Source organism: Lissotriton helveticus, chromosome 8, assembly GCF_964261635.1.
Source record: "Lissotriton helveticus chromosome 8, aLisHel1.1, whole genome shotgun sequence".
Taxonomy (NCBI): Eukaryota; Metazoa; Chordata; class Amphibia; order Caudata; family Salamandridae; genus Lissotriton; species Lissotriton helveticus.
The window spans coordinates 727,655,777-727,677,185 of NC_136069.1; the positions used below are offsets into that span (position 1 = coordinate 727,655,777).

General features: G+C 46.5%; 2 long non-coding RNA genes across 2 annotated transcripts; both read left to right on the forward strand.

Annotated features, from left to right (window-relative positions):
- Positions 1 to 4,796: 4,796 nt before the first annotated feature.
- Positions 4,797 to 14,370, forward strand: LOC144771757 (uncharacterized). Its single transcript, XR_013599467.1, has 5 exons — positions 4,797 to 4,869; positions 4,954 to 5,051; positions 5,140 to 5,229; positions 5,641 to 5,861; positions 14,005 to 14,370. It is a non-coding gene; the product is annotated as an uncharacterized LOC144771757 (long non-coding RNA).
- Positions 14,371 to 18,487: 4,117 nt separating this feature from the next.
- On the forward strand, positions 18,488 to 20,343 carry LOC144771758 (uncharacterized). The gene is made up of 5 exons (XR_013599468.1): positions 18,488 to 18,642; positions 18,727 to 18,824; positions 18,913 to 19,002; positions 19,413 to 19,633; positions 19,943 to 20,343. It is a non-coding gene; the product is annotated as an uncharacterized LOC144771758 (long non-coding RNA).
- Positions 20,344 to 21,409: the final 1,066 nt, after the last annotated feature.

Consider the following 21,409-nt stretch of genomic DNA (forward strand, 5'->3'; position numbering starts at 1 on the left):
TGGTTGTGGATGTGGTGGTGGATGTGGTGGTGGTGGATGTGGTGGTGGATGAGGTGGTGGATGTGGTGGTGGTGGATGTGGTGGTGGTGGATGTGGTGGGGTAACCTGGACGCGGTCCGTCCCCAGAGGTGGCCTGGGAGCCTGGGGCAGGCCGATTCAGACTGCGGAATCCCAGGTTCTTCAAAACACATTTCTAACCGCAGTTAAAACCCGTTCCATTTCATTCCCCAGTGAGGATAATGACACACCGAAGTCGAACATCTAACCATGGGAGTGGGAGTTAGCCGCTCTACCCCTATGCCAACGAAACTCCTTATGTTTCACCCGACTCCCGCCCTGCTGCAAACATTACACTTTCCCTGTCGAGGATGGGCCCTGCATCGCATGCTTAGTGCCATTCACGCTGGCCCGACGACCGCCACGAGATACCCCTGCTGTGCTGGACCGATGCCGAAGGGGCCGGCTGACCATGTGGGCCCGGGGGACCGAACGGATATGCTTGCTTAGCTAATGACCCCCTGACGGGGTCCGAAGCAGGGGGCCAGGCAGTGTCAAAATGGACCCCGAGGCCTGCAGCCTGATGCGGCGCCTCCGGGCAGAGAAGCCATAAGGGCGAGGGCAGTGGACTGCACTGGCAACCGGCTGGCTATTCAGCATGCGTGCATGCCAGCGGGCGAGCCTACGTCCACCCCCATTGGCCCCCACAATAATTGAACATTTTCCCGATTAAGCTCTTCAACCAGTGCCGAGCATCGCCGCCCCATACCTGGTGGCGACGCCCTAGGCAAGGTTGATCTCCCCTGCACCCGGAGGTGTGAAAGCCGCTAGCGGCTGCTGCCCGTGGACCCACGCCCCCTCTAGCGCCCCCCCAAATCTAACACCATGATAATAATATAATAACATGTGGCGCCCAGGGGCCATGCATTGCTCGCTGTGGTGGGGGGGTTTTGGGCGAGAGCGGAGCTATGCACAGCATGCCCCTAACAACGGCGTCTGCCATGCCGTATCTGTCTCATTAGCCAGAGAAAGCAACCACGGCATAACATGCACCATCTGTTCTTCGGCATGCTGCCCGCAAACCGGTCATGCCGGGCCCGACCCCCAACCTCGCGCCATTGCTGCATCTTGGGGGAGTTGCTTTGCTGAGGGGGATGGAGAGCCCCGGCGACCTGCTCGTCGTCCCCTATGAGGGCGGCGGGTAATAATTCATGCCGTCTATGCTCGGGCCGCCTGGGCAAGCCTCCCCTCGACCGTGGACAAAACCACCTAAAGCGGCAACCACCCGTGATGTAACGCCTGGTGGGGGAGCGACATACCATCTCTGTGCTCTTCGGTGCACAGCCCCCACATGGGACAAAAGCTCCCTTTCTCTGCACAACACGTGCACCAAATCTCCACCACAGGAAATGGGGCTTGACACCACGACCCGATCATGAGTTGATGCCTACACACAGCTACTCGACACACCAAAGCAGTGCGAGTAGCCCAGATGACACAGGCATAAACCGCAGGGATTCCACACAACCCATGCCCAGCCACCTTCCCCGCCCAGCCTTCTGTACTCGGGATCCGTCGCGACGCTAGACAACCCGTACGGTTAATCACTTCACCCCACCATACCCCTTGCCGCCCCGCGGCCCATTTCGTACCTCCCAGGCGGGTAGCCAGAGGGGCCGGGGAGGGGGCAAGGGGTGTTGGGAGCTCACAAGCCGGAGCTAGGACTAATTGCTCTCCCCGGGATCAACCCGCTCCAGGCCAAAGACGGTGCTGCTCTCGCACACCTGTGTATATGACCAAAGCAGCGAGGCTACAGTCACAACCTCTGAGACAGGGGACGCAAGGAGAGGAGGTGCGGGCCAGCCCCTTGCCGTATACATCCGGCCAAGCCATTGGGGTACAAATCAGGGACTTCAAACGCCCGCCACCGTGATCATGCCCACATTAAGGGCCACCCTTGCTCCCCCGCCCCACGCCTGCTAATTACGTCGCACCCATGCGGCCCTTGTGCCTGCATAGGTGCCAGGGTGCCCTGTGTGTGAGAGACAGGCATGCCCTAGATTTCCGAGGTGTGGGAGGTGGGTGGTGCTGGCGGGCCCTGGACTCCTGGGCAGACTCAACGCATTCTCTTATAACCCGCTGACGCTGCCTACACCCAGAATGAATAATGGAACCTGAGGACATCTTAAAATGCTACAGTCCCCTAACAACAAAATTACCTACATCGTAGCAGGACATGAGCAGAGGATCCTATAGATCAAACCCCTAGATCTACCCCGGCGCCGCGAAGCGGAAGGAGCGAGACATTCTTGGGGGAGCTCCTCAATTCCCCACCACCCCTAGGCATCACAAGTCCAGTCTTGGCTGGGAAGCGCCTACTTGAAGAGAGGGGGGCAGCCCACTCCCCTCACTTTCAGCTGCCTGAGGCGCGTGCATCTCAGCGCTAGGAAAGACGGTGGAAGACGAATGCCAGTGATCCCGACCATGGCAACGCCGCGCACCCAGTCACAGAGACCCATACGAGCCCCGGGCTGGCTGTAACCAGGTGTGGCGACTCACCACGCAATCAAATCGAGCTGGTTCCCTCAGCGGATGCGGCGCTTGCCCTGACCACCCTTACTTGAATGGGGAAGCATGCCGTGGGACAGTCCGTTCGCGTCTTGGCGCTAAAGGCATTTTAAGGTTAATACCAAACTCAGTTGTTTTACTCCATTACAACCTCTCGCTGCACTATCGACCACGTGAGAGCCGGCTGTAAGGGGGGGGATGCGCCTGTTGCGCTCTGGCCCCCGGTCCTGAAACCCCACGACCCAAGAACAGGAGCCCGGAAACAAGGGGAGAGATGAAGCCAAAACGGGAAGCGCGGGACGGTAATTGTCCCTCTTACCGAGGCTTTGCATGTACTGTGGGCTTACAGCAAAAAGAGAACGTCACAGAGACCTCTTCTCCAATGGCTGGCCGCCGTTTAAGAGGCCAGCCAATGGAGAAGAAGGGCGGGGTTTACCCTCGCTACTCTTAGACATTAAGTCTCGCTGGCAAGACTGCGCATGCACGCAGCCTACGCCAATCCCGACCTAAATAACAATTGTGGAAAACAGATTTTACCTACCTTTTCTCTAGGAAATGTCTCAGTGTGATATCTAGGCATATCACACTGAGCAGAAAAAGTAATCTAAAAAGTAACTAAAAAGTAATCTGTACAGTAATTTCAATACCTTGTCTTACTTGTATTTCAAACAGCTGCATTTGGACTTGCATTCCCTTGTAAACACTGCATAATATATTGCAAAGCATGTTTCACTTACCTGTGTCAGGCTTGGTTTGGCTCTAGAAATAAAATACCTTGATAATATTTTTATATAAAAAAAATTGGTCTGAGTTCAGTCTTTGAGTGTGTGACATCATTTGCTCATTGAGTGTGTACAACAAATGCTTAACACTACCCTCTGATAAAGCCTTACTGCTCGCCCACCCTACTACAAATAGAGATTAAGGTGCTATCTACTTTTACCCCTGCCTATCTTTGGTGTTCCACTGGACTTTGTGCACACTACACTTCATTTTGGTATAGCATATACAGAGCCAGCTTCCTACAGGTACTTTCTGCAGAATAGAGAGTATGAGAATGAGAATGTACGATTTGAGCCCCCAGACCAGACCCTCACATTTTGAGGCCCTAAATCTTTGAGAGCAGGTTGCCTATGAAAAGAAAAGCAAGAAGCTTGCATCCAAGGTCCTCAAAAAGGCTTATTAGTGGATAAGCATGCAAGATGATGAGAGGCAGAAGAGAACGGAGGGCGGAAGTGATTGAAACAATAGGAGCTTACTCACTGATATAAAGCAATGCCTCTGAGAAGAAAAACATTTTTGAAAAAGAAACGGAAGGATAAGGCAGAACCAGAGAGTGAAGAGGAAGACCCCTTCATGGACAAATTCCTTAGAATATGACCACCCCTGTATAATCGTGCATCAGAAACCTACGCCCTGGAGCCCCCCTTGTTGCACATTGGAAAGCCCTCAACCACACTGTGGAAGATCTCAAATGGCTTATTCCTGAAAAGATAATTCATCCCAAAGATGGCAATACTGATGCCTTTAGAGCCAAAAGAGAAGTCTTATGGATTTTTTATCTTGAGACGGCTGTCTCAGGATTGAACGACTCCATCCCTTGGGAAAATGCCATACTCTGAAATCCTCTGGACACGCATTTTTTTGCGCTTATCCCTCGTGGACCTTGATCTTATCTCTGTTATTCTTGGCACTATCCAGCTGGTGCCTGTTAGATTCTGGTTCCAAATTTTTCGGGGTGTAATCCAGTTCCTGTTATCCATTTCTGACCACTGTCTGTTTTGGCCGCTTGCTAGCATGCATTCTTTTTGCTCTAGTTAATTGTTGTGATCCTTTTCTCCTCCCCTTTCCCCCCCCCTTTTTTTCAGTATTCTCTATCCCATTCTGACATACCATCGTTGTTTTTATTTTTGTGACAATTGTGTTGTTCAACAATTATAAGGTTGTTTTATCTTTTTGTTTTGTTTTTGTACCTCCTTCCTCGTGTTATTTATTTTATTTTACTCCATCTCGTTCTTTGTGTTTTTTTATTGGGTAAACTAGTCTTTTTTCTATTTCCCTCATTGCTGGCGACCTATGTCCGCGAGTCCAGTTTTCATTTCTACCCTATTTGTTCTTCGGCTGTGGCCTTCTTCTATTTCTATCACCCCCAGGTGCCTGTAATCACGGCACCCGCCCGTTCTATAAATATCCTTGTTCCGCTGACTCTCTTTACCGGCGAATTTTACCGTCGCAGGGAGAAGGAGTTCTTGCCGCTGCCTCCATTGTGGTCCCCATCTAGTTCGGACCTTCGGGTCGTTTTAGGTAAGTAGGGCACCTTGTTCGTTTTACCCTTTCCTTTTCTTTCATTTTTGTTCGGCTCCCTAACTCGTCATTATTTCCTTGCAGGCTCTCAGCCTTTTTCGTCTCAAAACTTTGCTTACAGCTTGTGCGCATCGATTCTGGCTTCGCGTTCATAAAGGACATGAGCCGACCATACCACTGAGGTACTCTTGGGCCTTCTGTGTATTACCTCGTATCTCTCTGCATGCCTACTCTCTTCTAGCCAGTGATGTTTCTGTATAAATTTAACAGGTCTTCTGAATATTGATTCCTGGTCCATCTGATAGTACTTTTACCTATATGGAGAGACGTTATCCGGCTCTGTTTGGAACCCTCTAAAAGGTAGACTTTTTTCGTCTCTCTGCAGTTGATGTTTATATTTGTATGCATTGCTGCTCTAATCTAGCTGCATGCACTGCTATCTTGTGTAGTCTTATTTTGTAATCCCTTACCGTTTAGTCTCGCCTTTACATTTTTTTTTCATTTAGTTTATTCTGTATCGATATAGGCTCTGTATAGGCTCTGTATTGTGCTTGGCCTATCTACTATCTTTTGAGCCACGTTCAGCCCAGTTTTAGTCTATTTCACATCGCGCACATTGCCTTTTTGTAGACCCTTAGCCTGACTCTATGCTTACTCTACTCACTCAATTCCCCTTCTGTCTTTTGTTAATTACCTAGTTTCTAGATGTATAGGCCTAGCATTTTGCCTGCAGTGGTATGTTATTTATTTGTCTTTATATGTCTTTCTTAGACATTTGGATGGTCTTTTTTGCCCTCCCGAATCGCAGTGGTATCTCAGCATCCTCCCTGAAATGTGTCTGGACTTTCTACAGGCCCCTTTATGTGTGATGCTTCGAATTTCGAACGTCTAGTGAGCGCATGCACCTACTGGATTCCTTTTATATTTGTTGTAGCCAATTACCTGTTAATTCTCTGAAATTTCCCAGTGATCCCGCTCTTGAGGGCCCCTAGGTAGGCTGCCATCCTTGTTTATGGTTGTTTTTCACATACTCTGTTTGTACTTGTAACCTTTGGTGGTGACCCTTCTATGCACCTTCCGGTTTCCCGACACACTGTGCCAGTCTTGGCTACATTCCGTGCACAATTTTCCTTGGCTGTTTTTATGATGTGTATTTTGGGATATAAGGATATTTTACCCTTGTGAAATGTGTGTACTTGGTTATTTGAATCTTGGTTCTTGCTGACTCTTATCGAGGCCTCTTTTTCTTTTTTATGAATGACATTTGGCAGTTTTTTCTTATTTTGCTCTTTTTGCCCACATGTTGAAAATAGCAATGTATATGCACATAAGCGGCGTTCATTTGTGTTCGCTGTACCTCTTGTCGTAAGCAGAATGGATATTGCAAAAACCATGGTCTCTCTGTTTGAGATCGATCATCAGCCCCTTCCCTGACCCTGCAAGCAGCCCCCATGCACCCTGACCGCCCCCGCTCTCACATGCACAAGTCGTGAACCCTCCCCTCCCGCATGACTCTGTCTCTGGGAATCACACCCCGCGCCTGACCAACACCTCCTTTTCTTCCATGAATACACCTCCTTTTATGACCCCTTCCTCTGAGCCTGATTGCCTGCACGGACCGCTGGTCATCCCTCAGCCTGAGGATACAGTTTATTGCCCACTACTGTATGCACTCGCCCCTCTTCAAAGGGGGCTACTATTGATCATGACCTCCCCACCCCCTGAGATTCGATCAGGCGCACACATTCCAAAGAATCAGCAGAACACTCAGCTGCGTGACAGCCCCCTCCTATTGTATGGAGGATCAGGGCCCCTACTGTAGCCACGTGTTGGAATATCTTCATACTTCACAATGTCTTGATTGTAATGAAGGATGTCTGTGTGCCATAAACCTGTGTATAAAAGACGAAGCCTCAGAGAAACTTGTTAGAGCACCTCCTGAAGACACTATGCGAGTGTCCGAAATGACAGGCTCTCCTCATGAGAAATAAAACTCTATTCTTGTCTTCCTGCTTCCAGTGCCCGTCTCTTTATTTGGTAATTATTTACGATGGGAACTAAGAGGCGCCTTGCGCCAGCAGCCTGGGCATCCGGTGCGTTATGGGCTGACTTTTCCTCAATTGGCGTCCCAACGCGGGGTCCATCAGCGACATAAGGTCCGGTAAGAGAGGTCCAGACGATGGGGTGAACATCTAAATGATTGGAGTATACCTGCCTTGAGAGGGCCCTCGTCCGGCTGCCGATTGAATGAACTTCACCGATTCCGAACGGACCTCTCTCAAGTGACCTATTGTCCTGACTGGAATCCCACAGGAATGCTGCGGTAAAAACATAGAGAAAGAGAACGATCGGGCGCTGGAAAAAGGAAGGCGAAGAACTGTCCACACGGTCCGGTCCGGGTAAGGTTAAGTAGGACGTCTTTACGTCTGATTGGTAGGATGGCTTTATCCATCTGATTGATTGATTGATTGTTGTTATTGGAAACGGTATTTAGATACTGGTATTGTTCATTGATTGGTTCATTTAGCCTTGGGTGCTACTTGAAGTATTGGTTCTCTTGGAGACATTCTCTGTTTGCAAACATCGACAGATAGGAACGTCTCTCTCTCTTTGCAAATAGTGAAGGATAGGTAATGCGGACTTTTGTCCCCCATTGTAATCCGTCATGCCTATTTTTCTCCCCACTGATTGATTGGTTGCTCTGTTGCTCTTTGAGACATTCGCTGTCTACAAACGGTGAAGAATAGGAATATTCTGTCTCCCTTTGCAGATAGTGAAGGATAGGTAATGCAGACTTTTGTCCCCCATTGTAATCCGTCATACCTATTTTTCTCCCCATTGATTGATTGTTTGATCGAGCATTGAATTGTTCGAAGTTGGCTCTCTTAAGGATCTTCTCTGCCTACAAACGGGGAAGAATAGGAATATTCTCTCTCCCTTTGCAGATAGTGAAGGGTAGGTAACGCAGGCTTTTGCCCCCATTGTAACCCGTCGTGCCTATTTCGTTCCTCATTGATTTGATTGGTTGTCCGAACATTGACTGTTTGGAATTTGTTCTTTTTGGAGGTATTCTCTGTTTGCAAATAACATAGAAAAGAAATACTCTGTCTAGTCTTTGCAAGTAGTGAAGGGTAGGTAATGCGGACCTTTGTCCCCCGTTGTAATCTGTCATGCCTATGTACTCCCCACTGATTGATAAACCAGTTCCACCCGGACCATTTACTAGAGGTAGGTCATCTGGCCCGACCAGAGAGCACCCCTAGTGAAAAGGACATAGGCAAAAATAACGAAGTGATCACTGTATCCTGTTAACAGAAACTTTAGCACGAAACAAACTAGAAAGAAAGAAATAGGAAAACGAAATCAGTAGGCCACTGATGAAATTTTTATTAAATAACGAATATGGAAACGATAACAATACTTAATGATAAAACATCTGATTGTCCTACAAACAAGAAACGTTAGAAATAAGCCCGTAATAAGAAACATGAAAATGATAAGAGAAGCCAAGCTTGACATTGCGACGGCCACGAGGCAACGAGGCTTCATCGCCCCTCACTGCTCCAAACATGTCTGTCCCACCGCCTGCCACGCCCCAATAGCGGCAACCTGGGAAAGATACAAGTCAGCAGACATCCGCCCCCATTCTGGAAACTCCCAAAGTGCAACAGGTTTGCGGCTACGCCCAGCCGGAAGACGAGATCTTCAACACATGTAGGGCGGGTCCTGCTGCCAGCCGTCGGCCGGAGGTCATCGCATGAGGTGGGTCTGAGGGGAAGCCGGGGCCGACGGGATCCGGCCGCGGTGGCGGCTGCGACAACGCTGGAGAGTTGTAGGGGGGAATGTCCATGCCCCCGACCCCCCCCTCTCTCAGACAGTCCGGACCGGCTTCCATAAGAGGCCTGGGGGTGGAGAGGCCACTACACGAATAGCCTGAAAACGGCACCATGCGCCAAGGTCTGTCCCCCGGATGAACCAAGGGACCCGTTCCTGGGGCCGTGGCGAAGAGCGTCCGACCGCCATCAACCGGAGGCCCGGCCCGAAACGTACTAGGCGCCACTTCTTCTATAATGGCTGCGACAACACTGGGGGGGGATGTCTTGCACATGCCTCCGACCCCCCCCCTCGTCCTCATCACCTGGTCCGGCCATAACAAATGTCAAGCGAGACGCCGTGGGGTGCACTGGGAGGGAGAGGCGGCGCAAACGAGCCTGTCCCACCTCCCCAGGTGAAGGCTCCCCAGCTGCACCCCCAACGCTCCTCGCACCCAGCAAAGGGTTCGTCCACTGTGGCGATGCTGCGACGCCTCGCCCGGCAGGTTGGAGCCCGTCTGCTCATTTGACCCCACGATTGCCGGTGGCTGCCGAACTCTCAAAATGGCGGTCGACCCTGCAAGAGCGGGCCCAGCATGAAGGAATGGCCCGGTCACTTGTTGACTCCACCATCATAAAAGTTCTCCACGACCTTGAAGATTCTATGGGAGCCGCGGGGGCCTCCGACCCCCGCAGAAACCCCCGATGGGGAATGACTGCCATGATTGCCCACGGAACGATGAAAATGTAGCCGCAAGACGTCGACGCTCCCATACTGACGCCAGCCTCGATTTGAATGACTAAAATCCTGCAGACTACAGTTCGGATCAGTTCCGGTGAAAACCCAGTATGACCCGGTAGGAAAATTGTTGCCTCCCTCCCCCCTCTGACTGATGGTTCAGACCACCGATCCTTTCTTTTGCCCTTTAACGGAACTTTTTGACTGCCGAAAGAGGCTCTGGGCCAACCACGAGTTAGTGGAGATTTAGACTATGCCTGGATCTGCCTGGTTGCACCCAAAATGGTGCTGGTACAAATGAAACTTTCAACTCCTTATTGTACCCCGATTGCTCAGCCTTGGTGTCATGGGATATGTATGTAGTTTTTAAACATATGGATTGATATAGGATGTGTACTGATTATATGTTCGGACAATGGATTGATATAGGATGTGTACTTTCAGTTTGGACAATGAATTGATATGGGATGGGTACTGATTATGTGTTCGGACATTGAAGGACAATGAATTGACATGAGATGGGTACCGATTGAACATTCGGACAATGAATTGTTGTTAAGTTTTGGCGCATCATGATTATTGAAAGTTCGAATTTCAACGCTTATGATACTTGCTCACACTGAAGTTTTGATATGATTTTATTGTACTTGTCGCACTTTTAGTATGAAATCAACAACCACCGACTCCATTAGGTTTTCCACTAATAAGTATTCCCACATGTACGGTTCTAGCCAGCCCCCCTGGGTTGTAGGCCCGTATTTATGCACTGGCCTTTTTTATTAAAGATTTTTGAAAGGCTACGTAGTTGTCACGTGTAAATTGGTACGTTTCGAATAAATGACCCCTGTTTCCGATATAACTGAATTACAGGTGAAATGATTCAGCTCGATTAGTTAAGGGTTAATATATAATATATAGCGATATTGCAGATATGAGGGGTCCAAGTTTTAGTTGTGTATTTTTCCCTTTTTATACAGCCAAAAGCAACCGCTAAAGATCCTGGTATTTAGCCTATGCTTTATATGCTACCTGTATAAGAAAGGTCACACTATCGGTCCACCAGGGCTTGAACGCGCAATTGGCAGGGACTGCATCCCGTGGAGATAGGCCGAGTATGCAGTAAGTAAAAGCCTTTCTGGGTTTATGCGCGCTAATGTGTCTATCAATGTAGCCCCTGCCCCCTTCTTTTTCCCTCTCTCTGCAGGTCACATCGGAATGTCGATTAATGTACGAAAATGGTGATCTAGCGGACGAAGAGACGGGTAAGAGGGTTTGATTATGGTACCTAACCGCGACAAACCCCGAATAATGCAACCAAAAATGACGTACAATAATGAATACATTCCTACGTTTAACTAAATAGGGAAAGTTTAAGGGATATTCCGAGGTAAGGTTTACACAAGTATCCTCCGCCGGGAGGACTAGGAATATTGCCAATATTTAAAAACCTACTACCTCCTTTTTCGCATCCTCATAGACATGTAACTCCAAGCTGCCCCACTGTTCTCCAACTGACACCAACTGTTGTCTCAGCCTGGAAACACATTTGCTAAAATGACTCGAAAATACCACTGTGAGCATTAGCCCGACCAGGTTAGTTCATGACCAATTGGCAGAGGCGTAAGTGTGTGCAACCCCAACCTCCAGTGAAGGCAGCCGACAATAAAAAGAAAAAAAAAAGTAAAGAGAGCTTAGGATGCTGAGAATGCGCAGCGTACAGGAAGAGATCATTTTGGCCAATAACTGTTCTATGTTTTGTCTTGGATTTTTGTATATAATGCATGCACTGTCTCCCCCGTCTGAGTTTGTGTACGTGATGTATAGATCTACGTCATCCCTCTGCCTGTGTTTCCGTATTGCTTAACCCCCGCTGTTCTGTGTTGTGTGCGCACTGAATGGACCATTATTGTACACGCTTCTCTCTCTCTCTCTCTCCACGTCATATGTGTACTAAATGGTTCGTTTAGAGAGCGGGCGACTCTCTCTCTCTGAGGGTCCCCCTGTTCCCTCCTCCCTTGTGGTAACGTTGTGCCCCACCGGCACAAACCTAATTGGGTCTCTTCGAACACAGAGGTGTTCGGCAAAATTGACAGGAACTAAAACGATCGTAACTTGCCATATTACTACCTCTCCTTTCTGCAAAACGATAGAACCCGAGTTGGTAATGAAAGAAAGGACAGGTAAGACGACTGATGTCCCCTAATCTGGCCTTTTTGTAGGGGGACTATAACGTCAATGGTCTTCTGTTTTTCAGTTCGTTAGAAATGCAATCCCCAACGCCCAGATTGCCCCACCCCTCTGCACTTAAGTGTGAATGTCCAAAGCGTCCCCGCTTCTCCCGATTGACCCCAGCTCCATATCAGCTATCCCCGAAGTATAATTGATGACCTTGGTTAACTATCGCTCCCCAAGTAAAGCATGTTTCACCTCTGCCCCCCCCCCCATGATGATAACCCTCTGCTTGCAAGATGTAGCCGACCCCGAAGGGAAATGTAAGATTGTCAGTACCTAGTCCGATTTCTCTCCGCGTACGTCATGTATGAACGCCAGATAGAAAGTACGAATTCAGTGGAAATGTCCTCCTACATACTCCATAAGTGGTGACTACTGACTGTAACCGATGAACTTATTCCCTACCTACTTAGGGTTGGGGACGGAATTGAGATGTATAAATGTCTTCTCCTGCCAGTTTTTCTAAAAACTTGTTTTGTACCCATTCAAAGATACAATCACCGGAGGAGAGGAGCTGGACGTGACGCACAGCCTGGCCACAGATCATGAAGCACATGTGACCGCAACCAAAGGTGGAGCCGCAGAGCAACGAGACGCGGGACGAGGCACAACTCTCAAACTCGGCAGATGAAGGAATGAAGGGCTGCCTTGAAGCCCTCGACTTGCTGACCCACTCGTGCCTGAAGTCCCCGTCCCCTTTTGAGTCCGACTGATGGGCCTGCCTGCTCGTTGTCCTTTGCTCCCTTGGTCCCTTGGTGTGTTCAAAGATCTGGCCCCACTCCGCCCTCTCTTCCCTCAATTATTCAACAAACTCACCCTTTTTCGCATAAGTTTTGACTATAGAATTAGGTTTTGCCACGGAAGAAGAAAGACACGCAGGTGCCCAGCATAAGGCACCACTAAGAAGATCAGTTAGGAAACAGGACTGTGATCTAACAGCAGAGGACTGATCGCACCCTGCAACGCGTAAGGATGATTCCGAGCTGGACTTATAGCTCCACCGCCGGTGCTCAAAAGCGCCAACGAAAAGAAAACGGACTACCAGAGTCTACCAGTGGTGGCTCGTCGTTTAAAAGACATTTTCACTAAGACCCCCCCCCCCTTTCCTGAACTTTCTACCCACCCCTTGACTAGTTGCTTACATCGAACTGAATTCCTCCCTCAAACTAATTTTTATTGCTTTCAAAAATGTTTCATCGGTCACTCAAGTCCAAAAGTCTCATATAGCACTTTTTACTGTATGTTGATGTCACTGGAGAGAAAATAAGAACTTGATTTTATAATGTGTCGGAACATTTTTCCTTGACTGACCCCGACTAAAGTATTATGCCGATCTCTAGACTTGCATGAATAACCCAACAAATGTAAATTCATACGTACCACATTTCGCCAATCGTTGTGACTACATATGGTTATACTCAATCTGCTAGCATTTACGAACGTTATTTCATTGGCCACACATGGCTATATGTACACTCCGTCAGTTAGGGTAAACACAAAAGAACTAGCTTACGTTAAAAAGCGGCGACTGTTGAAAATAGCAATGTATATGCACATAAGCGGCGTTCATTTGTGTTCGCTGTACCTCTTGTCGTAAGCAGAATGGATATTGCAAAAACCATGGTCTCTCTGTTTGCGATCGATCATCAGCCCCTTCCCTGACCCTGCAAGCATCCCCCATGCACCCTGACCGCCCCCGCTCTCACATGCACAAGTCGTGAACCCTCCCCTCCCGCATGACTCTGTCTCTGGGAATCACACCCCGCGCCTGACCAACACCTCCTTTTCTTCCATGAATACCCCTCCTTTTATGACCCCTTCCTCTGAGCCTGATTGTCTGCACGGACCGCTGGTCATCCCTCAGCCTGAGGATACAGTTTATTGCCCACTACTGTATGCACTCGCCCCTCTTCAAAGGGGGCTACTATTGATCATGTCCTCCCCACCCCCTGAGATTCGATCAGGCGCACACATTCCAAAGAATCAGCAGAACACTCAGCTGCGTGACAGCCCCCTCCTATTGTATGGAGGATCAGGGCCCCTACTGTAGCCACGTGTTGGAATATCTTCATACTTCACAATGTCTTGATTGTAATGAAGGATGTCTGTGTGCCATAAACCTGTGTATAAAAGACGAAGCCTCAGAGAAACTTGTTAGAGCACCTCCTGAAGACACTATGCGAGTGTCCGAAATGACAGGCTCTCCTCATGAGAAATAAAACTCTATTCTTGTCTTCCTGCTTCCAGTGCCCGTCTCTTTATTTGGTAATTATTTACAATGGGAACTAAGAGGCGCCTTGCGCCAGCAGCCTGGGCATCCGGTGCCTTATGGGCTGACTTTTCCTCACACAGAATACCCACCTTCAGCCCTTGCTGCTACTAGGACCGCTCTTCAGAACCTTGTGTCAGACGTCTTCTACTGCGTCTGCTTTGTTTTTCCATTCCAAGTGCGCCCTGATGAAGGAAGCCTGTATTGGCACTTGTCCGAAACGCGCGTCGGCGCTTTTGTGTGTGATGATACGTATGTGAATGCTTGTGTATGAATCTGATTGCACAATAGGTGTGTTTGAGTGTATGAGTGAATGGATTTTGTGCCTTTTTTGAATTATCTTTGCGTGTCCTAGTTTTTATATTGTATTTCTGTATATGATCAAAAAAAAGTTTTACAGATATTATCTTACTGTCTAAATGAAACTAATTTTCTATGAAAACAATGTATACATAAAAAACCAAAAATAAAAAAGTTTTCTTTGAATAAATACATTTTCGTTGTGGTTGTGTGGGTTAACTGAATGTGCGATTAGAACTTTGTTCTTCTGATATTTAGGGAACACCCATTTCCATGTTTCTCTCTAGTATTCTCACCCTGGCGGGTTGTTTCCCTCTTGTCATTAATTTTTAGATTCAGGGCCCCTCTTTTGTTTTTCTATTGGTTACCCGGCACCTTTGCCGTGAGGGTTAGATAGGTCCCCCCCCCCCCTTCTTAGGCCTTGAGTTAAGCAAGAACTGTATGCAAGTGGGACCCTTCTGTTTTTCCTGGTATATTTGAGTGCTTTTTTGTTTTTGTTTTTGTAAAATTCCTTCCTTTCCAGTCGTCACTTCACTGTGTGGCTTCACTGTGGGAAGTTCCTGGATCATCTTATTACATCTATCTGTTATCCTCTGTGGTATTCTATTTTCCATCCTTCTTACCCGTGACTATGGATGCCATTAAAACCTTTGGGTTTAGTGAGGAAGATTTCACCAGGTTGCTTGGACCTACCACCTCATCTGAACAACCTTTCTCACTGAACAAAGGTACAAATGATGAATGGCTTAAACTCCTCAACTTAAAAAAGAAATCAAAAAGGACCGAGTCCCATGCAGACTTTATGATTAAATATCTTAAAGCCGGGGTTCATACCTAATGGGCTTCGTATTAGAAATATACCAGGTCTTTTTGTTGAACTGCGTCTTTTTCTTGAAAGATGGTCCCTCATTGCCAACCGTTGCTCGAGAGACCTCATGCTACTCATTATTGACACAGCAAGACAGGTAGTAGCTGAGCTGCTCAAAGAAATTGCAGCAATGGAGGAATCACTCCTTAAAAATGATGCACTTGGTGATGCTAAACGCAAACTAGAGGAAGTTAATTTAGAATTAGACTCCTTTAATGACTATATTGTCAAAAGAAAGACGGACAAACTTAAAAAAGACATTAGATATTTCTCAGAAGAGAGAGTATATCCCTATCTACATGCCCAATATTATACCACTCGGGATTCTTACCAACAAGGTGACCGTCAACATTGGTCAAATAGACAAATACGGACCTTCTCTAACACCTCTGAATCAGATGAAGGTGGTTCCACCTCTAATGAAAATCCTCCAGATAGAAGGAACAACTTTGATGGCCCTCAAAGATCTAACCGTTTTTTAGGGAATCGCCGAGGGTCGAACCGGGTTCGATTCAGCCCATCAGAGAGGGGGCATTTTCAGAACTCCGGATATCACCAGACGGAGAACCAGCAACGTTTTCTGGAGACAAGACAAAACCGCTATTGGAGAGATTAGAGACATCTACTGATCAGTCTCTGATCCCCATCTTCAATCTGTCTAAAAAACCTCTAGAAAAAAGTACCATTGCTGTTCTATCCCGGGGACTATCTTTTGTCCCCAGTGCCCCTTTTAATGCCTTCGAACTCAATAAAGATATACAAACTTTCTTCCGTAAAGTTCGGCTCAAGAAGTTTTTTTTGGGAAGAGAATTTGAAGGAGAGAGGAATATCTCTGGCTTCAGACCTACTTCGGTTTTCACGCCCACCATTGAGCAAGTTGGCCCTGAAGTGGGAATATTTGAGAAAAGCGTCTGTTCTAAAATTGCTAAACTCACTAAGTTCATCCCTAAACCACCCTACAATCTCAACTATGATGAATACCAGGCCCTTAAACAACTGTCGGCTGATCGCTCCCTTACTGTTAAACCGAGCGATAAAGGGGGTGGCATCACAGTTCTTGATAGTGAGAATTATAAAGAACAGATCCTTCTCATGTTAAGTAATCAAGAACAGTACCTGAAAGTTGCAAACTATCCATCTAAGAGAATAATGAATGAGATCTCTAATGTTACTTACAGTGCCATGCAGCGTGGATGCATCTGCAAACAAGAATTTGACTTTTTTAATAAATCATTCTTCAAAATACCAGTCCTTTACGGACTACCTAAGATGCACAAAAGCCTTACCTGCCCACCTTTTAGGCCTATTGTCTCTACTATTGGGTCTCTCACAGAGCCCCTCTCCAAATTTGTGGACTCTTGTCTCTCTCCCATTGTGAGCGGCCTTCCTGCATTTGTTCGTGATACTGGACATCTTATCACTAAAATCGAAAGGCTAGAATTTAATATCGATCTTGACCTCCTTGTCTCAATGGATATTGAGGCACTTTACTCTAACATCCCTCAAGAGGGCGCCCTCCAAGCCGTCAAGAAGATACTACGAGACTCTGATTGTCCTTCAGAGAAACTGTTTGTCTTAGAATGCCTCGCGATTGTGCTCAAAGAAAATTACTTTGAGTTCGATAAAACCATCTACAAACAAGTGCTTGGCATAAGCATGGGGGCGGCATGTGCACCAAATGTGGCCAACGCATATATGGGGGTATTTGAAGAGAAATTTATTTACAATGAGGTGGCCCCATTTTTTGAAAATGTTACGAACTATAATCGCTTTATAGACGATATTTTTTTCATTTGGCGGGGCCCACGAGACCAACTAGACGAGTTTATCCTATGGATAAACCTCTGTGACTCCCATCTTAAATTCACTGCTAATATCAGCTCCTCCAAAATTGAATTTCTAGACGTCTGGATCCAAGCTATCAATGGCCATATAGAGGTTTCCCTCTACACTAAGCCTACAGCCCGGAACACCCTTTTGATGTATGATAGTTTCCATCCTCGTACACAAAGAAACAGCATACCTTTTAGCCAGTTCTTACGGCTGCGCCGGAACTGTACCGATCCTAGAGACTTGGAAGTCCATGCCACTGTCATGAGGAAAAAATTCCTTGATAGGGGATACCCTAATAGACTCATTAGGGATTCCTATAAAAGAGCCAAATATTACAACCGGGAGGCTTTGTTACAATCCAAAACCAAGGAAGATGATGACAAGTTGGTGTTGGTTACGACCCACTCCAACTTTAATGACAAGCGTCGATATATCATCAACTCACAGTGGCACCTCCTTAACATGGATAAAACTATGGAGAAATTCGAAAAACCTATTTTTGCGTTTCGACGCAATAGGAACCTCAGAAATGTCCTGGTAAGAGCTTCCCTACCTGACACGCCCATGGCCAGCCAACGTAGCATCAAAGGGACAAATCCGATCACGGGGAGCCACAAATGTGGCGGATGCCACGCTTGTGATAATATCATGACTACGCCTGAATTCAGTTGGGGCAAGAAAATAATTGTTTTGAAAGACATGACCAATTGTAGGACGAGCAATGTCATTTACCTTATCATATGAACTTGCTCCAGGGGCTATGTAGGAGAAACAGGAAGGGAATTCAGGACTAGGTTGTCAGAGCACAAATCGTGCATCAGAAACCTACGCCCTGGAGCCCCCCTTGTTGCACATTGGAAAGCCCTCAACCACACTGTGGAAGATCTCAAATGGCTTATTCTTGAAAAGATAATTCATCCCAAAGATGGCAATACTGATGCCTTTAGAGCCAAAAGAGAAGTCTTTTGGATTTTTTATCTTGAGACGGCTGTCTCAGGATTGAACGACTCCATCCCTTGGGAAAATGCCATCCTCTGAAATCCTCTGGTCACGCATTTTTTTGCGCTTATCCCTCGTGGACCTTGATCTTATCTCTGTTATTCTTGGCACTATCCAGCTGGTGCCTGTTAGATTCTGGTTCCAAATTTTTCGGGGTGTAATCCAGTTCCTGTTATCCATTTCTGACCACTGTCTGTTTTGGCCGCTTGCTAGCATGCATTCTTATTGCTCTAGTTAATTGTTGTGATCCTTTTCTCCTCCCCTCCCCCCCCCCTTTTTTTCAGTATTCTCTATCCCATTCTGACATACCATCGTTGTTTTTATTTTTGTGACAATTGTGTTGTTCAACAATTATAAGGTTGTTTTATCTTTTTGTTTTGTTTTTGTACCTCCTTCCTCGTGTTATTTATTTTATTTTACTCCATCTCGTTCTTTGTGTTTTTTTATTGGGTAAACTAGTCTTTTTTTCTTTTTCCCTCATTGCTGGCGACCTATGTCCGCGAGTCCAGTTTTCATTTCTACCCTATTTGTTCTTTGGCTGTGGCCTTCTTCTATTTCTATCACCCCCAGGTGCTTGTAATCACGGCACCCGCCCGTTCTATAAATATCCTTGTTCCGCTGACTCTCTTTACCGGCGAATTTTACCGTCGCAGGGAGAAGGAGTTCTTGCCGCTGCCTCCATCGTGGTCCCCATCTAGTTCGGACCTTCGGGTCGTTTTAGGTAAGTAGGGCACCTTGTTCGTTTTACCCTTTCCTTTTCTTTCATTTTTGTTCGGCTCCCTAACTCGTCATTATTTCCTTGCAGGCTCTCAGCCTTTTTCGTCTCAAAACTTTGCTTACAGCTTGTGCGCATCGATTCCAGCTTCGCGTTCATAAAGGACATGAGCCGACCATACCACTGAGGTACTCTTGGGCCTTCTGTGTATTACCTCGTATCACTCTGCATGCCTACTCTCTTCTAGCCAGTGATTTTTCTGTATAAATTTAACAGGTCTTCTGAATATTGATTCCTGGTCCATCTGATAGTTCTTTTACCTATATGGAGAGACGTTATCCGGCTCTGTTTGGAACCCTCTAAAAGGTAGACTTTTTCCGTCTCTCTGCAGTTGTTGTTTATATTTTTATGCATTGCTGCTCTAATCTAGCTGCATGCACTGCTATCTTGTGTAGTCTTATTTTGTAATCCCTTACCGTTTAGTCTCGCCTTTACTTTTTTTTTCATTTAGTTTATTCTGTATCGATATAGGCTCTGTATAGGCTCTGTATTGTGCTTGGCCTATCTACGATCTTTTGAGCCACGTTCAGCCCAGTTTTAGTCTATTTCACATCGCGCACATTGCCTTTTTGTAGACCCTTAGCCTGACTCTATGCTTACCCTACTCACTCAATTCCCCTTCTGTCTTTTGTTAATTACCTAGTTTCTAGATGTATAGGCCTAGCATTTTGCCTGCAGTGGTATGTTATTTATTTGTCTTTATATGTCTTTCTTAGACATTTGGATGGTCTTTTTTGCCCTCCCGAATCGCAGTGGTATCTCAGCATCCTCCCTGAAATGTGTCTGGACTTTCTACAGGCCCCTTTATGTGTGATGCTTCGAATTTCAAACGTCTAGTGAGCGCATGCACCTACTGGATTCCTTTTATATTTGTTGTAGCCAATTACCTGTTAATTCTCTGAAATTTCCCAGTGATCCCGCTCTTGAGGGCCCCTAGGTAGGCTGCCATCCTTGTTTATGGTTGTTTTTCACATACTCTGTTTGTACTTGTAACCTTTGGTGGTACCCTTCTATGCACCTTCCGGTTTCCCGACACACTGTGCCAGTCTTGGCTACATTCCGTGCACAATTTTCCTTGGCTGTTTTTATGATGTGTATTTTGGGATATAAGGATATTTTACCCTTGTGAAATGTGTGTACTTGGTTATTTGAATCTTGGTTCTTGCTGACTCTTATCGAGGCCTCTTTTTCTTTTTTATGAATGACGTTTGGCATTTTTTTCTTATTTTGCTCTTTTTGCCCACAGAATACCCACCTTCAGCCCTTGCTGCTACTAGGACCGCTCTTCAGAACCTTGTGTCAGACGTCTTCTACTGCGTCTGCTTTGTTTTTCCATTCCAAGTGCGCCCTGATGAAGGAAGCCTGTATTGGCACTTGTCCGAAACGCGCGTCGGCGCTTTTGTGTGTGATGATACGTATGTGAATGCTTGTGTATGAATCTGATTGCACAATAGGTGTGTTTGAGTGTATGAGTGAATGGATTTTGTGCCTTTTTTGAATTATCTTTGCGTGTCCTAGTTTTTATATTGTATTTCTGTATATGATCAAAAAAAGTTTTACAGATATTATCTTACTGTCTAAATGAAACTAATTTTCTATGAAAACAATGTATACATAAAAAAACCAAAAATAAAAAAGTTTTCTTTGAATAAATACATTTTCTTTGTGGTTGTGTGGGTTAACTGAATGTGCGATTAGAACTTTGTTCTTCTGATATTTAGGGAACGCCCATTTCCATGTTTCTGTCTACCACCCCTGTATAAGGCAACACCAGCACAAGGCACTACATATCAGGCAGTTACTGAGAATGGAGCGGCCAGCGCGAGCCTTCCAGAAGCTAGTTCATCCCTAAGTTACACTGAGATTGCTACTTAACCCCGTGTTCAGACCTCAACACTTGTTTTTTTTGTAAACAGATTTTATTGAAGCTTTTGTCAACTGTACAGCAGACTACTTTTTGAGGCAACGTCGCTTCATAGGCCTTTTCATAAGTCAGACATCTTTACTTTTCATCACATATTATAATATAGACAACTGCCATAATCCCAATTCTCTCGCACTCCCTACTACATAAATCGGTTCCATTTTACAAGAGATATGTAATGAGGGTAAGCATACTACTGGTCGCCTAGTCTGATGCGAACCGCGAATCGCACACAGTTGGAGAGAGATTCACATACAATGTGGGTCATCATGATTATAGCGATAAGCAAGACTCTCCAGACATAGGGGGAGTTGGTGTTGGTGAGCCCTCCAGGATGGGTTCTTGTGTATCTCGGTCTGGGTCTCTCAATAACTCCATTAGTATCTCCGAAACCCTCTCTATTTCAATGGAGCGATTGTTCCTCATGGCCTCCCTAAGTAACCGCCCCATTATTCTAGCTCCTTTCGCCACCCTGCTATTCTGGGCCCTCCCAGGGCTTTCCAATTTCTCATAATTTCTCGTTTTGCTAGGATGAAAACAAATCTTGTAATCTGCTTGTTACCTTCGCCTTGGTGTTGTGGGGGAAACAGTTTTCTATGCAGTGGCCCCTTATGCAAGGGACTGACCTGGAAATTGTATTCGCTACTACTGCTGTGAGGTCTTCCCAATAAGATACCAATGTTGGGCAATCTCACATCATGTGTTTGAACGCCACTCCCATTGTTCCGCATGTCAGGCAGGCCACCTCCAATGTGTGGAAATATTTGTTGATATGGCCTTGTAACATGT